Consider the following 9,955-nt stretch of genomic DNA (forward strand, 5'->3'; position numbering starts at 1 on the left):
GGCTGGGATGATGGCTGTCCCATAGCCACAGATGGACCCTCTTTCCATAGTGTTCCTCTAGCCCCTCTCTGAAGCCAGGTGTGATTAGGCAGTGTTGGACTCCCAGGATGGCAGTTGCTACTGGAGGACAGTCACACAAGCAGCCAGGTCCAGGGTCCTGAACCTCATACAAGGATCCGAAACCTAGGCGAGAACTTAATTTTTTAATAAATTATGTTCTTCCAAAATAAGCTCAGCTCTCAGCCAAAGACTTAGCAGGCCTCAGCCCATAGAAGGATTCTTTTTGTGTGTGTGCATGGTTGTGTATTATGTGCCTATGGTACATACATGTGAGCGTGGAGGCCCCAGAGAAAGATGGTGGGTGTCTTTCTGCCCTGTTGTGTTGGGCCAGGGCCTTTCATGGAACTGTTAGCCCACCATTTCTTCTAGAATGGTTGGCAAGTGAGCTCTCGGGATCCACCTGTTGCAGGCACACATAGTCAGGTTCAGCTTTTAACCTGGGTCCTGGGGATTTGAACTCAGGTGCTCCTGGTTGCAAGCTAAGTGCTGTTACCCACTGACACCTCTCTCCAGCCCCAGGATTTTCTTTAGAAAGTCAAACTGGCAGGGCATGAGACAGTATAGTCTGAGAATTACAAGGCGGTTGCCTACGGTGCTGGCTTCTGTGTTTCTGCTACCGGCAGAATTAGCAAGACTTGATAGACTTGATAGACCCTGTGGGAGTGTGAGGAAGGACAAAGGACGAAGGCAGACACCCATGTTTCCATCTTCAGTGGCCAGTAACGAAGTTCATTGAGAACGTAGGAGAGCCACGCTTGGAACAGCATGGAAGAGTAACATCACTAATTAGTGGCTGCCCTTGGGGAGGCCACCTAACTATATCCAGATACAGTCGGTCCAGGCAGGAACCCTGGACGGCAGATGATGTCATCCTCGTCTGATGCTACGGATTTCATCCCCAGGAGCCACTTGGTCAGGCCTCTCATGGTGCTCTATGTTGGCACCTTTTAGAGACCTCTTGTGGATGGGGCAAAGCTTCCAAAGACAGAGGACACAAGGTGACAGTGGCTGCTGTCTGCTGGTTGTTTGAGTTACGGGAAACCCAATTTCTCCTTATTTCTAGCTTCTAAAAATGCAAAGTTTTGACAATGTTGGGTCTTTGTCTAGTAGGCAAAACAGCAACAAGCTACCTAGGAGGAGGGGCTTCCCCTTTGAAAGGGCTCCACTTCCCTTTGGTCCGTCTCCCACTCAGTCTGCCTGATGCCGGGTCATCAAGGATTCAGTTTGACTCCAAAAAAGATCTCCTGTATGAGTAACCACTTATCTAGGCGTGGGAAGGAACTTCATCCATTTCCAGGCCATACCCCCCAGAATCAGATCTGGAAGACTCAGCTAGGCTGGGACCTAGCACTCTGTATTTCAGTGAACCCTGACAGATGTGTAGTATGTATCCAATTATCCCACCCCAACACATCCTATACTCTTAGGTGGATGCAGATACCTGTAGGGGCCATGAAAAAGAATGAACACACAGTCCTACTTCATTGACCCCCCAGACCCAGCAGCATTTATAGATTTATGCATAAACATTCAGAGCTCAGCATCCCACAGGACGATTCTGACACACAAGGTTGGGTGCTGTGGTTGTAACTGGTATAATAGCCACGTTCATCGAGGTAGAGGGCAGAAGTCAGGAGCTGAAGGGCAGAGTGCAGGCCTAGCCCGGGCAGAGTTCAGAAGGTAGGTTCGGGTGTTGGTAAGCCAGACAACTGGGTCATACAGTTTTGAGAAATGCAAAGACTGAGGGCCCATGGAGTTTCTGGGGAGCGCAGAAGCTAGCAGCAAGATTTAGGGTTTGTCTAGATGGCATGGGAACTGGGTGAGGAAAGTCGCTTTTGCGCTTTTATTAAAGGTATTGTCTACAGTAGACTACCGTACAGGTAAAACAGCCCCAGGCAGGCTTGGTCGACCGACAGCAGCCCCTGAACCTCTTGGCAGCTCTCCGTGGAGCTCTCAGGAGTACCGCTGATCTCTGGCTCTCCCTCTCTGTTCTGTGGGCTCTCTGGTATGTGGAATGAGGAAGCAGAGCGGGAAACCCAGGATCATTGTGGTTAATCTGGTCTCAAGAGCTGGTTTCGTCACCATGGAAACGTGACACCCTTGTGCAAGACTGAGAACCCCTTCATCTCTCTCTTTCAAGGTTGGTTGTACAATCCAGGATAATCATCTTTCTGAAAACAATAAAATAATTGGAAAACACAGGCAGCTGTGATTGGCTTAACGACAGGATCTTGCATGCTGCTGAGTTTTTTTTTTTTTTTACAAAGCTTTTTAAAAATGTTTTTCTCAACAGAAAGGTTACAAGGAAGTCCAATTATAAAGCGCGTGTACTGTGTGCTAAGTAAAATGCCAGCGAGATGGGTTTCTAGAATATTCTGGCCTTCTTGTTTTGAAAAGCGGTCTTGGCAAACAAATATTTCTTGTCAGTTTCAGTTTAATCCTTCCCCCAGACAGCCACAAGGGTTCATGAGAGGGGTGTGATAGCATTTTATAAAACACTAAATTCTTATTCCTTTCAGTCTGCCTTAGGTTGGTCCCATGCCCCTCGAAATGATAGCACTTTTTAAAAAAAAATTAGGCTTAGGGGAAACTGTGTGCGTTTGTAAAATAACACCACCACCAACACCTACCACAGATCTTCACAAAGCACGCGTCTCAAAGATTGTCCTCACAGACTCAAGTTTGAACTAGGAAGTGCTGAAAAGTGAACTACCGTGTGTGCACTCGGGTCTTTACACAGAGCCTAGAAGGCACCGGTCTCCCTCCTGCTGTAGGCTCGGCCTGGTACTCTTCTGTGCCATACTAGTACTCATGTTCAGGAAATCCTAAAGGGGTGGGAAGCCCACAGAGATTTAAACTCTGAAGGTTTATTTTATTTTATTTACTATATTAAAAATGTCAGAGTGACATACTGATTTTATCTCTTAATGGAGTGCTCTATTTGAACTACCATGTGACATTTAACTTATAAATACTAACTTTTTAAAGGAATTTTACGTATGAACGTCTTGCTTGCATGTACGTATGCGCCACTTCCATGTCTAGTGCCTGCAGAGGGCAGAAGAGGGCACCGTCTCCTCAGGGACTGCCGTTCCAGATGGTTGTGAGCTGCCGTGTGGGTGCTGGGAGTTGAATCTGGGTTCTCTGCAGGAGCAGTCAGGACTCTTAGCCTCTAAGCCATTGTCCAATCCCTAAAACGCTGGTTTTATATCCCTTGCTAGAGTGTATTCTGTAATGTTCTTCCGTTATCACGTTATTAAGTTCTTTTTCAGAGTGACAATGTGTCAAAGGCTGGCAAAAATGTCCCAAAGCCTTCAGCTGAGTTTGGGGGAAGAGAGACACAAGCATGATTGCAGAAAAACTATTTTCTTCTAGAAGCAAAAATTGCTATTGGGAAAAAAAATGTACACGAACAGATGTCTTGACATAAAGGGGCGTTTTACAGGGTTAATCTTAGCCCCGCGACTGGGAGACAGTCCTGCAGGATCTGCTGAGCTCAGAATCCTTGCTAGCTGTCTTGAGACTTGAGGGAAACTGAATACGGGGAAGGGAATTTCTTTCTTGACCCCCCTGGCCCCCACCGTGTGAACCAAGACTGCTGGGTTGCAATATAAATATTATTGCTGGCCACAAGACTTCCCAGAGCCTTTTAAGGAACCTACCCTAGGGTTTGCCTGGCAGCGAATGTGTTTGTATGTGGTGTCACTGTCAATTCTGCCCAGAATGGAAAGTCTACAATGGAGATGTATTAAAATGGTGGGGTTGTGGCAGTGGAGGACAGATACAAGGAGAGCACGTTAAGATATTTACATGTAGAACCCTGGTCCAGGCAAGTCTGGGTACAATACACCCAGTTCTCTATCCTATTGGCAGTGTGGGTAGGAGCTCACTCTATGAGGAGGCACATTGGAGCCCCGGCCTGGCTCAGCAAAGGTGAATGACCACGTGCTTGGGTAAATGGTCTGCTTTCCGAGACCTTAAACAGCTTATGAAAAGACGCCTGGCCAGCATTTCATCACGGGTTAGCTGTGTTAGAGAAATTGGGTTAAAATGTTAAATCTCTGCTGCTAGAATTGGCTTTGTGTCATTTGGGTATTTCCTACAGATGCCACGGAGAGCTCAGGAATACTAATCAGATCCCGCTGGCAACGCCACGCCAGTTGTGGCAAACTTCCAGCTGAAAATTATTTTTCACTGTCTGCATGGCTATTCTGCTCTGGCTTACACAAAAGCAGGCCCCAGACTCCCAGGCCCCACATCCTCAAGTCCTCAATACCACTCTTTTCTCCTTCCCAAACCTTCCCTTTGTCGTGAATGCAGCTTTGTCTCCATATCATAACAGACACTTGTCCACAGCCTCTCAGCCTGTGGCCCTTGCCACACCAACAAGTCCCCCCTAAGGAGCAGCTGCATGTCTTGGGAAGAACACCAGATTGGAGTCCTGTCACGGGCTGCATCCCATCCCTCTGCACACACGAGATAACTTATTTTTCTCCCTTCATCTGTTTCCTTTTCTAAAACATTTATTACTATATCGATTTCCTTAGTAAGGTAGAAGCTTAAGGCTAGGGTTGATAAAGTTCTTGACTTGATAAAGGACTGGACCCTCGGCACATGGCATCTATCATGTCACTTGCCTCCTGGCAGTCTGTGCACTCACTACGATACTGTACAAGAAGAGAAGGATCATGGTTCCTAAGGTCACTGTGCATCTCCTCCCGGGTCCGCAGTACTCTAAATAGCAGGGACATCAGGGGTGCATTGAGTGGTTAGGATTCTTTCCCTCTAGTGTTAAGTCTTAAGATCCTTGTTGGTTGAGTGTTCGTTGTTCTTAGAGGATTGGGTTCTGTTCCCAGCACCCACATAGTGGCTCACAACACCTGTAACCAGTTCCAGGGGATCTGACACCTTCTCCTGACCTCCTCAGGCTACTGCATGCACATGGTGCACATGCATGTACTAAGAACACACACATACACATGCTACACATATGTGCACTCAAGTAGAGACATATACACGTAAAACAAATGATAGAGTCCTGCATCATCCACCCTTTTTTAGTTACTAGTACCACACACTATTATTTGATAGCCTCTTGCCTGCCCTCCTCCATCCTATTGTGTGTCCTGTTCCACCCTTTCGTCTGCCCTGCTCCATTCTCCTGTCTACCCTCTTCCAACATTCCCTACAGTTCCGCCAAACTCAGGCTACAGCCAGATCCTAGCAGAGCAGGTTTATGTGGATTCTACAAGTGGCTGGTTCAGTTCCCTCCAGTTCTGGGATGTGTATCTGCCACCTGACCCCTGCCTTAAAGGCGCGTGACTTTAAAGACAGGGTGGCAAGTAGGAATCCCAGCCCTATAACCCCTGATCTCAACTCTAAGCTTGGTAGTTATCACTCTCCTGCCCTTCGTTTCTCACTTCTCTCATCAGTCGTGCTAATACATAACTTGCAAGTTTGTTCTGAGGCTTAGAGAGTATACACGCATGTACTGTGTCATTGAGGACATCTTCCCCATAGAAAGAACCAATAAATAAAATCAGCTAGTTTACTCAGTTGGTTCCTTTTCCCCGTAAGTCTTGTTCTCAAAGCATGCAGCACTCCAGTTTCCCCCGTAACTTCCAGTGTCTTGCCCCCCCATCAGGCCAGTATCAACACACAGTACTAATAGTCTATTGGAAAATATTTAATCTATGTCGTGAAACTATGAACCTCTAACATTCAAACAAAACAAAATGACATAAAAGGGAGTGAAAAAAAAACTCATTTCCCTTGATGTTTGCTCTGTAGAAGTAACCCTTCACAGGGTTGGAGAGAGCTCAATGGGTAAGTGTGCACGCACTGCTCTTGCTGAAGACCTAAGTTCAGATCTGAGCACCCGCATCAGGCAGCTTGCAACAGCCCGCAGCTTCAGTTCCGAGGGGCCTCTGATGCCCTCTTCTGCTCTCGTTGGCATTTCATGCACACAACCCCCCCCATATTTTAAAAACAAAATTTTGCTGGCCATTGTGCTACAGGCCTTTAATCTCAGCACGGGGGTAGTTGAGGCGGGAGGATATCTGTGAGTTCAAGGCCTATCTGATTTATAGGGCAAAGTCCAGGCCAGCCAGAGCTTCACAGTGAGACCCTGTCTCAAAGAAACCACACAAATAAAAAGAAAAAAGCCCACAAGAGTAACCGCTCATAGCACAGTGACACATTTCCCTTTAGATTACTCCTATAGCAACATGCAGGACGGGACTATATGAATTATACATATAGGGACACATTCTGATTTCTCACAAGCTTGGAGATTTCCTCCACTTTGTGCATTTTCACAAATATTAGAACAGTTCAATATTATACTAAGTCCTCCTTATTTAGCAGTCCTGGCAATATCCTTCACTTCGAGGGGTGAAGGTTCTCACAGGAAATTCATGAAATTAACATGGCAATAAATAGAAAATGACAGCGAGGTGGTTGTGGACACGCAGGATTGAAGTGGTACTCACTGTGAAGTGAGGTTCTGAGCCTTGAGAAAGGGCATTGTTGGGGCATGTTGAGGTGGTGGCCGTGGGCACAAGGGGGAAATTCAGCAGGGAATTCCTGAGATTATACATAAATGGCTACAGATATAAAATGCCTTTTTGGTTGTCTTTGAACAGATGCGGATATTCTAAATAGAAAGGAAGCAAGGCCAGGGGTGAGGCAGACTGTTATTTGGGATAGGGAAGTCTGGGGAGATACGCTGATAAAGTAGAGTTTGGGAAAAACCGAAAGGAGAAAGGCAGGCAATGGCTCAGGGAAAGGAACATTCTAGAGAAAAGAGCAGGGCCTGCCAGGGCTGTTACATAGCAGCGGCACTGGAGATGCAGGGAGTCCATCAGAGCTAGGAGAAGGTGTTTCAGGAGACACAGGGAATCGGGTGACTCTGGGCTCCAAGAGACTGTCAGGACATGGACTTCTTACTAGATAGAAGCCAGTACAAGAGGAGACAGGCACGGTCTGAGAGCTGACTATGGGACAGAATGCAGGCTTTAGGGAGCAAGCGTGGAATGCTGGGGAATGTTAAGTTGTCAGTAGTTCAGGCAGCCAACCAGTGCTGGTGCTTTGGCCATGGGTAGTGTAAAGACATCAGTGTGAGTGGCGCTGTCAGGGGACTGGTGGTGACGTCACAGCCTGACTGGAGTGGGTGAGAGACAGAGAGGGAAAAGCCTGAGTAGGTAACTCGTTTTTTGTCACAGGGTGGGGAATGTTCAAAACAAGGGAGCATAGAGCGTGGGTAGGGTGTTTTAAGGGAGGAGAAATTTCAGCATGTCTCCTTGTTGTGTGGCATTACCCCAGGAAGAAGGAAGGCTTTAACAGAGCATAACTGTTGCCACTGTGGTCTTGAGCAGCTGGTGGCTGTGGAGACACCGCTGGGGCCGTGTGTTACTGGGGTGACAGCAAGGGAAGGCAGCAGGCAGCAGGTCAGATGCAGGTGGGTACAGGTGGTACAGGGGATGGTGAGTGCTGGGAGAAGGAGCAGGAAAGAGAAGGAAAATCCCAAAGTGTTTTCTAGGACTGTGGGAGAGTGGACAAGCCATGTGGGTGTGCCAGATCTAGGCTTCAAGTCCCACACCATGGGCGTAAAGTGAGACCTCTCAGAACATCTGTGTGTGTCCTTCAGGGAGACTGAGGCCTGTGGGTTTGTTTGGACAGCGTTAATCAGGGCAGGTTTCACCAGGAACTGTTGACAGGGAAGTTGGTGTCTAGAGGAGTCAAAGAGAAGAAACCTTAAGGCATTAAAGACACAGGAGCACAGCAAGAAGCTCAGACTGACATAGTTTCGGAGTTCAGAGCCATGTGTAAGCGTGGGAAGTAAAAACTTTACGTCCTTAGGTGGATGGAGTACAACTGGATCCAGACTCTTGCCATTGGAATTAAATTATAAGCATGTTTTAAGATGGAGGATAAATTTAGTGTTTCAAACCAAGAAAAGATAGCATAATGTGGAAGGGACAAGTGGGGTCACTGGCTAGCCGTTGGAGGAACAATTCAGGAGTAAAGTTATATTGGCTCTTACCCAATAAAATCAGTTCCTGATACATGATAGATATTGGGAACTTTTTGAGAAATGAAGGTGTAAAACCCTTAAAACAGATGTCCATCTTTGTAAACGTGACGTGGTGGCTTCTTTCAAAGAGTAATGGTCAAGCCTGGGTCTGCATGTCAAAGTGTAACGGCCAAGCCTGGGTCTGCATGTCAAAGTGTAACGGCCAAGCCTGGGTCTGCATGTCAAAGTGTAACGGCCAAGCCTGGGTCTGCATGTCTGAGCATCCCCACCTATGCACCGCTTCGACAAATATGACTGCCAAATGGCTTGTTTCCCTAACATGCAAAGCACGCCTCAAGCTCATGCAGGGAAGATAAGAGACTAGCGAGAGAGACGGGCAGAGGTCATGGCTAGCCTGCCGTCAGGGAGCACCGTAAGGAAACGAAATGCTTGAGAAGATGTTAGCAGTACCAGCTGGGGAAAGAAAAAGACGAGCAGTTTTCACCTCTCTGGAAGTTTTTTTTTCTGGTTGTTCTTTTTTTTTAAATTTATTTATTTATTAATTAAAGATTTCTGTCTCTTCCCCACCGCCGCCTCCCCTTTCCCTCCCCCTCCCCCAATCAAGTCCCCCTCCCTCGTCAGCCCAAAGAGAGCAATCAGGGTTCCCTGCCCTGTGGGAAGTCCAAGGACCACCCACCTCCATCCAGGTCTAGTAAGGTGAGCATCCACGAAACTGCCTAGGCTCCCACGAAACCAAAAGGTACAGAAGCTAAATAAGAAGGTGAACCCAAAGAAAAACATATAGGCTTCCTCCTGAATATTAACCTTCATCAGGCGATGAAAGGAGACAGAGACAGAGACCCACATTGGAAAACCGGACTGAAATCTCAAGGTCCAAATCAGGAGCAGAAGGAGAGAGAGCACGAGCAAGGAACTCAGGACCGCGAGGGGTGCACCCACACACTGAGACAATGGGGATGTTATATCAGGAACTCACCAAGGCCAGCTGGCCTGGGTCTGAAAAAGCCTGGGTCAAAACTGGTCTCGTTGAACATAGTGGACAATGAGGACTACTGAGACCTCAAGAACAATGGCAATGGGTTTTTGAACCTCTCTGGAAGTTTATGAGCAGCAATGCTGTGCAGAGGGTGGGGTAGAGGGACTATCACAGGTGGACAGGGATCAAAGGGAGTTACTTCTCGGGTGACATTTATTTAGATTTTAAATTTTCATGTTCCGAATTCCACATTTTCTATTTTTAGGAATTTGTTACAGGGTAAGGTTCTTCTCTTCCAGAGCCAGCCAGAGATTTTTTTCTAGCATATCACATCACAGTGGGCCCCAGCATTGTCGGCGGAAAGTAGCCCCCAAAGAGCTGTGACCAGGAAAGATTGCATCAAAGGCCAACATAGCCAGGCCCATCACTCCACTGCCTGCTCAGTTTGCTGACTGCCTGAAGACGAGGCTTCTCAGGCCACTCACCCACCACCCCTGCCCTGTCCAAGTTCTGCTTCCATGATTCAGTTGTCTCCTTTGCTCTGCTCGTACAACCTTCCTTCCCCCTTAGTCTCACACTCTCCCAAGTCCAAGGGAACCCCTCTAGCAGCTGTGTGATCCTGCTCTTGAACACCATATACTTGCTTTATGTTGGATAAGTTTCCACAGCACAGCGGGCATCGGCATTCTTAAAATCTCTCATTAAAAACAAAACGAACATCCTTAAAGTCGCCCACTTAACAAATGAAACGCAACCTGCTTGCAACTCCGCCAGCCTTTCCTTCCAATATCGCTGCTGTGTTTTCTCTGGGATGCAGCCCCTGGGCAGGGTGGTTTTACGCTTGTTTCTTCCCTTGCTTACTTCCTGTTTTTTTCCTCAGCATT

This window comes from Alexandromys fortis, unplaced genomic scaffold (genome assembly GCF_014885135.2).
Source record: "Alexandromys fortis isolate MF-2015 unplaced genomic scaffold, M_Fortis_MF-2015_v1.1 scaffold_172, whole genome shotgun sequence".
Classification (NCBI taxonomy): Eukaryota; Metazoa; Chordata; class Mammalia; order Rodentia; family Cricetidae; genus Alexandromys; species Alexandromys fortis.